The sequence below is a fragment of the Pongo abelii genome, chromosome X (genome assembly GCF_028885655.2).
Source record: "Pongo abelii isolate AG06213 chromosome X, NHGRI_mPonAbe1-v2.0_pri, whole genome shotgun sequence".
Classification (NCBI taxonomy): Eukaryota; Metazoa; Chordata; class Mammalia; order Primates; family Hominidae; genus Pongo; species Pongo abelii.
Genome location: NC_072008.2, coordinates 122,577,501 through 122,586,071, shown reverse-complemented (window position 1 = coordinate 122,586,071; position 8,571 = coordinate 122,577,501).

The window sequence follows — 8,571 nt, the reverse complement described above, 5'->3', positions numbered from 1 at the left end:
CTTTCAACTTTCCTTATTCAGTATTATGTTGGTTGTGGGTTTGTCACAGATAGCTTTTCTTACATTGAGGTATGTCCCTTATGTGTTGATTTTGCTGAGGGTTTTGATTGTAAAGGGATGCTAGATTTTTTTTAAATTCTTTTTCTGTATCTTTTGAGATGATCATGTATTTTTAATTCTGTATGTGGTGTATCACATGTATTGACTTGTATAGGTTTAACTGTCTCTGAATCCCTGGTATGAAACCTACTTGATCATGGTGGATTTTTTTTTTTTTATATTCTGTTGTATTTAGTCAGCTAGTATTTTGTCAAAGACTTTTGCATCTATGTTCATCAGGGATATTTTTCTGTGGTTTTCATTTTTTGTTATGTCTTTTTCTGATTTGGGTATTAGGGTGATACTGGCTTCGTAGAATGATTTAGGAACAATTCTGTCTTTCTTTATCTTGTGAAATAGTGTCAATAGTATTGATACCAATTCTTTGAATGTCTGATAAAATTCTGCTGTGAATCTGTCTGGTCCTGAATGTTTTTTTGTTGGTAATTTTTAAAATAACCATTTCAATCTTGCTGCTTGTTATTGGTCCATTCAGGGTTTCTAATTCTTCCTGATTTAAGCTCGGAGGGTTGTATATTTCCAGGAATTTATCCATCTTTTTTAGGTTTTCTAGTTCATGTGCAGAAACTTATAGCACAATAGCCTTGAATGATCTTTTGTGTTGCTTTGGTGTCAGTTGTAATATCTCCCATTTTGATTCTAATTGAGCTTATTTGGATCTTCTCTCTTCTTTTCTTGGTTAATCTTGCTAACGGTATATCAATTTTGATTATTTTTCAAAGAATCACCTTTTGGTTTTATTTATTTTTTGTATTGTTTTTTGTTTTAATTTCTTTTAGCTCTGCCCTGGTCTTGGTTATTTCTTTTCTTCTACTGGGTTTGGGTTTGATTTCTTTTGTTTACTGGGACATTCCCACCAGCATCATGACACTTTACAAAGGCCGTGGCAATGTCAGGAAGTTATCCTATATGGTCTAAAAAGGGTAGGTATGAATAATCCACCCCTTATTTAGCATATAATCAAGAAATAACCATAAAAATAGGCAATCGGTAGCCCTCATGTCTGCTCTGTCTATGGAGTAGCCATTTTTTTTTATTTCTTTACTTTCTTAATAAACTTGCTTTCACTTTATGAACTCACCCTGAATTCTTTCTTGCACAAGACCCAAGAACCCTCTTTTGGGGTCTGGATTGAGACCGCTTTCTGGTAACTGATGTATGATTAGCACATGTTTTCTCTCAATTTTTAGATTGAGTTTTCATTTTCTTGGTAGTGTCCTTTAATCTATTTTTGAAATTTTTGTTGAGGTCTGATTTAACTACATTATTCTTTCATGAATTGTGTTTGTATTGTCATGTTTAAGAATTGTCAAATCTAACATCATAAAGATTTGCCAATATTTTTTCCTAAGATTTTTATACTTTGAGCTTTTTAGTTTAGTTCTGATACACATTTTGAGTTAATTTTTGTATATAGTATTGGGTATTGTTCAACTGCCTACTTTTACATGTGGATATACAGCACTATTGTTGAAACAACTATTTTTTTTCTATTGAATGATCTTGGTACCCTTGCCAAAAATTGACCATGTGTGTGTAAACTTATTTCTGGACCCTAAGTTCTATTCCATTGGTCTATATGTCTATGCTTCATTCATTCATTCATTCATTCATTCATTTATTTAGACAAGGTCTCACTCTGTCACCCAGGCTGGAATGCAGCAACATAACCATGGCTCACTGCAGCCTCATCCTACTGGGCTCAAGAAATCCTCCTGCCTTAGCCCTCAACCTCCCAAGTAGCTGGGACCATAGGCACATGCCACCATGTCTGGTATATTAGTCAGGGTTCTCTAGAGGAACAGAACTAAAAGGATAGATGTATATACAAATGGGAGTTTATTCAGGAGTATTGACTCACACAATCACAAGATGAGTTCCCACAGTAGGCCATCTTAAAGCAGAGGATCAAGGATGTAGGCCAGAAAACTAAACCAATCTAGCCTTTACACATTCTTCTGCCTGCTTTTATTCTGGCCACACTGGCAGCAGATTAGATTGTGCCCACCTAAATTGAGGGTGGGTGGGTCTGCCTCTGCCAGTCCACTCACTCAAATGTTAATCTCCTTTGGCAACACTTTAACAGACACACCCAGAAAAAATACTTTGCATCCTTCAATCCAATCAAGCTGACATTCAATATTAACCAGCGCTCCTGGCTAATTTTTTTTTTTAATTTTTAGTAGATGGAGTCTCACTATGTTTCCCAGGCTGGTCTCAAACTCCAGGCCTCAAGTAATCCTCCTGCCTTGGCCTTCTAAAGTACTGAAATCGAAAGCATGAACCGCCATGCCTGGCCTATGTGTCTGTCCTTATACCACCACCATATGGTAGCTTTGTAGTAAATTTTGAAATCAGAAAATGTGAGTCCTGCATTTTTTCTCTTTTTCAAGATTGTTTTGGCTATGTGATTTCACTTGCAACTCCATATGCTTGTTGTGGTTTGTTGTTGTTTGTTTGCTTATTGACTTCTCTAAACTATTTTTGAGGTTTGTATTCTTTGTCCTGTGTGCCATTGCAATCTATATTCTGTTAGTACATTGATCAACTAGAATATTGACAAGGTTTCCTTAAATTCTTGGAGCCAGTGAAAGAGAAAATAAAATAAAGATAAAATTAAAAAAAAAAAAAAACTTTCCCGGTTATTGCAGACTGCTTCCGTGCTGGAGTACTCTTTCAGTACTTAGCCAGGCCATTTACAACTATGTCTTAGTCTTCACTTTATGCTTGCCAGATCATGGAGATCAGCCTGAAGTAAAAGATTAGGGTCTTCTCAGGCCTTTTCTGTTCATGATTGCACCCCTGGGCATCCTCTTGCTCCTCTCAATTTCATGATATATGCAGAAACGTTTAACAAGCCTACACCTCCCCACCATGTATCTACTTTTTCAATGTCTTTTTTCTCAGGCTTTTTTTCCATTTATTGCTTGTCTTGGCTGTAATTCATTAGCCTCAAGCTGCTGTGCCCAATACTTTTGCCTTTAAGTTATTTCTCTTTATAAGTGCTTTTCTAAAATTTGATTAGATGTTTCTTGGAATGTGTTGCAGACTGAATTGTATGTCCCAAAATGATATGTTTAAATCCTAACTCTCATTACTTATAAACATAATCTTATTTGGAAATAAGACTTTTGCAGATGTAATCAAGTTAAAATGTGTTAATACTGGATTAGGGTTAGCCCACTGAAGCTAACAACTTGTGTCCTTATACAATGGCTATGTGAATAAACTGATATAGAGAGAATTTCATGTGAAGATACAGGCAGAGATTGGAGTAATGTGTCTACAAGCCAAGGAATAACACCAGAAACTGGGAGACTCATGAAATAGATACTTACCTAGTGCTTTCAGAGACAAGAGGGCTTTGCTGATGCCTTAACTTTGGACTTCCAACCTCTAGAACTGTAAAAAAAAATAAATAAATTTCTGTCAACTTTCACCACAACTTTTGTGGTATTTTGTTGCAGCAGCCCCATGGAAACTAGTACGGTGTGGTTAATTTATATTTACCTTTCCTGGGGTGAATTGAGATTTGTGGATCTTTGGATTAATACTTTTAAATCCGTATTTTTTAAAAAAGTTTTGGGTGTTTCTTCAAATTTTTTTTTTTACCACTTTCTGTTTCTGGGACTTTAAATGCACAAAATCTACTTAATATGTTCACACAGGTCACTGAGACTTGGTGTATTTGTCCTTTTTTCATTCTATGGGTTGGTTTCTACAGTGCACATCATCTTGATTTTAAGTTCAGTGTTATTTTCTTTTATCATGTCTCATTTGATGTTATTCCTGTTCAGTGAAGTTTTACTTTCAGATATAATATTTTATTTGAATTTTTAGCTTACTTAAATAAAGTAAATTAAAAATACATAACACTTGTATTTTCAGTGTTAAACTTTCTTTTGTTAATTTTACTGTTTTAATTTTGAAATAATTACAGATTTTAAGAAGATTCAAAGATATTACAGAAAACTTGTTTTTGTACGTATCCCCAAATTTCTTCCAATATTTGCATCTTATGCAAATCTGGCTCAACATAAAAGCCAGGAAATTTACATTCCTACAATGTGTATGTGTAGCTCTGTGCAATTTTATAATATGTGTAGATTTGTGTAACCACTATCACCACAATCATGATACAGACTTTTCCATCAACACAAAGATTTCTCTTGTTCACCTCCTTTTTATTTGCACCCACATCCCTCACTTGTCTGGAGACCTCGTCTGCATCCCTAACTCCTGGAGACCACTAATATTTTCTCCACCTGTAAAATTTTGTCATTCTGAGGATAATATGTAAACGGCCTCATACAGTGTGGGATATTTTGAAATTTATTTGTTTCAATCAGTACAATGTTCATGAGAGCATCTGCATTCTTTCAGGTATCAATAGTTTGTTCCTTTTTGCTGCTAAGTAGTGTTACATATTATGGGCATTACACAGTCTTATTTAGCCATTTATCTATTAAAAGACATGTTTTGATGTTTCCAATTTTTGTCAATTATGAATGCAGTTGCTCTGCATATTCGTTTATGTATTTTTGTGTAGACATAAGACTTCATTCCTCTGAAATAAATTCCCATGTTGGTGATTGTTGTAGAATTGCATGGCAAGTTTATATTTGGTTTTTATAAACTGCCAAATTATTGTCCAGATTAAATTTATCATTTTACATCTTCTCCAGAAATGCATGAGAATGATAGTTTCTACACATCCTTACCAGCATTTGGTATTTTTACTATATTTTATCTGTGTGCAGTGATATATCATTGTGATCTTATTTTTAATTTCTCTAATGGCTATTCATGTTGAATATATTATGTCCCTATTTGCCATTAGCACATCCTCTTTTGTGAAATGCCTCCTGATGTCTTTTGCACATTTTCTAGTTGGATTGTCTGTTTTTCAACTGTTGAGTTTGGAATATCCTTTATATATTTTAGATACTAGTTTTTTTTTGACAGATATAGCCATGCACTGCATAGTAACATTTTGTTAAATGACAGTCCACATATATGACAATGGTTTCATAATATTATAATGATGTGGCTAGGCCTCAAAGAAGCATACCTCAAAGTTTAAAAAGCCATGCATAACAAACCCACTGCCAACATCAAATTGAATGGGGAAAAGGTGAAAGCATTTCCCCTAAAAACTGGAAGAAAAATAGGATGCCCACTTTCACCATTTCCTTTCAACATAGTACTGGAATTTCTAGCCAGAGCAATCCAGCAAGAGAAATAAATAAAATGTATCAAAATTGGAAAAAGGGAAGTATATATATATATATATATATATGTTTGCTTAAAATATGATCTCATACCTACAAAACCCTAAATACTTCTCCAAAATACTCCTAGATTTCATAAATTACTTCAGTAGTTTCAGGATACCAAATCAACATACAAAAATTAGTAATGATTCCATATACCAATAATTATCAAACTGATAAATAAATCAACCTATTTACAACTCAATTCAACCCCATTTACAATAGCCAGAAAAAAAATAAAATATCTAGCGATACTTTTAACCAAGGATATGAAAGTACTCTACAAGGACAACTAGAAAATATTGCTGAAAGAAATCATAGATGACACAAACAAATGGAAAAATATCGGATTTTCATGGATGGAAGAATCAATGTTGTTAAAATTATTATACTACTCAAAGCAATCTACAGATGCAACACAATTTCTTTCAAATTACCAAAACATTTTTCACAGTATCAGAAAAAAAATCCTAAAATTCATATGGGATGGAAAAAGAGCCTGAATAGCTAAAGCAATTCTAAGCAAAAGGAACAAAGCTGGAATCATCACATTCTCTGACTTAAAATTATACTATACAACTGCAGTAACAAAAACAGCATAGTACCAGCATAAAAAGATACAGATCAATGAAACAGAATAGAGAACCCAAAAATAAATCCACCCCTGACCAACTGATCTATGACAAAGTCAACAAAAATATACACTGAGGAAAGGGCACCCTGTTCAATAAATGATACTGAAAAGAATTGGATAGCCATAGGCAGAAGAATAAAACTCGACCCATATCTCTCACTATATACAAAAATTAACAAAAGATGTATTAAAACTTAAATGTAAAACCTGAAGCTATACAAAGCCTGGGATAAATTTTCAAAAAGTACTCTTCTGGACATTGGCCTAAGCAAAGAATTTATGAGTAATATCTCAAAAGCAAACAAAACAAAAACAAAAATAGACAAATAGGACTTAACTAAAAAGCTTCTGAACAGCAAAAGAAATAATCAATAGTAAACTGAAAACCTACAGAATTGAAGAAAATATTTGCAAACTATATATCTTACAAATGGCTAATAACCAGACTCTAAAACTAACTCAGACAACCGAACAACAACCACAAAACAACCCTACTAAAAAGTGGGCATAACACACATCTTTTAAAAGAAGGCGACATACAAACGGTGAACAAACATATGAAAAAATTAGTATCATCACTAACTATCAAAAAATGCAAAATGAAACCACAATGTGATATCTTATACCAGTCAAAACGGTTGTTATTAAAGTCAGAAAGCATCAGATGTTGAAGAGGACGCAGAGGAAAGAGAATGCTTATACACAGTTTGTGGGAATATAAATTAGTACAATATCTATTGGAAATAGTATGGAGAATTCTAAAAAAAAAAAAAACACTAAAAATAGAACCACTGTTCAATACAGTAGTCTCACTATTGGCTGTTTACCCAAAAGAAAAGAAATCATTATGTTAAAAAAGACAGCATCAACCTATGTATTCACCAATGGATGATTGGATTAAAAATGTGAGATACACACACACAGACACACACACAGAGGAATACTACTTAACCATAAAAAAGAATGAAATCATGTCTTTTCCAGAAACAAGGAGGCAGCTGGAGGCCATTATCCTAAATGAAATAACTCAGAAACATAATGTCAAAAACCACACGTTTTCACTTATAAGTGGGAGCTAAACAATGGGTACACATGGACATACAGTGTAAAATAATAGACACTAGAGATTTTAAAAGGTGGGAGGTTAGAAGGGTGTTGAGGGAAGAAAATTTATTCATTGGGTACAATGTACACTGTTCAAGTTATAGGTACACTAAAAGCCCAGACTTCTCCACTATGCAATATATCCATGTAACAAAACTAAACTTGTACCCCTTAAGCCTATTTTTTAAAAGATTATAATGGAGCTGAAAAATTTATTTTACTTAGCGACAGCTTGATGATTCTGACCCTGAGTAGGCACCACCACAGGCCTACAGGAAGTACTGCCAGACTACCACCAATGTTCCCTTAAGGCCCAAGAGCTCTCAAGTCAGCTTGTAGTGAATACTGCTTAGCCTGGAACTGGACACCCTCTGGTCTAGCGAAGGTCTAAAAATGCCAAACAAAAGCCAAATTCTGAAATTGGGAACTACAAGAGCCTACTTGGTGCTCCACCCTGCTGTGGCCAAGCTGATATCTAAGCCAGGAAGCCTCAGTGTCTCAGCCAAAGCTGTCAATATAGTACCTGGGTATCACTACTGGTTATTTAGGGCCCAAGGGCTCTTAAATTAGCAGGTGATGAATACTGCCAGGGCTGGGTCTTTCTGTTCAAGGCAGCAGTCTCTCTACCGGCCCAAGGTATGTCTCAAAATTTCTGGGAGCTGGGGCATAGAAAGGGGGTCTCATGACTCCAACCTGTGCCTTATCCTGCCATGGTTGAACTGGTATCCAAGATTCAAGACAAAGTCACCCCTCACACCCCACTGTTCCTTCTACTCTCTTCAAGCGAAAGGAAGGTGTCTCTTTTGGAGCTACAGGTATACAGCCTTGAGTTAGGGGAGGAGTGTTGCCAGCAGTCTCTTAGCCACCTCAAGTTAGTGTCTTAGTAGATCACAAGCCAACCAGTCCACTGTCTGTGGGCCCTGTTCAGCACTAGAACTTTCAAAGGTGTTGTAGTCCTTGTGTCTTAGACTGCCTTTCAAGTTTCTTTAGATTCCCCAAGCACTTTATATCTTGTGGTGGCTAGGCTTACATGAACTCAAAATTTGACCACTGGAATTGGTGATTCCCCTCTGGCTAAGGCTGATTTAAATGCTCCCTTCATGTGTAAGCATCAGTTGAGTTTGATATGGTATTTATTTCTGCTATAAAAAGACAGAACTGCATATAACACCTCACAATTGCTGTAATCTCTCTTTCCCAGTTCACAGAAATGCTCTGAGCACCATGCTACCATTGCAGTGGAGTGGGGAAGAGGTGGTGTTAGAGAATGAAAACTTAAAAAAAAATTCAGTGTCTCTTTCACTGATACAAAGTTTAAAACAGGTACTGCAGATGCTCAACTAATCTTTCATTCTTATGAATATGCTTTTTGTGTAGATAATTGTTAAATTAGTGTCCTTGTGGGGTGCACTATCCGTATGTCCATCTATTTCACCATCT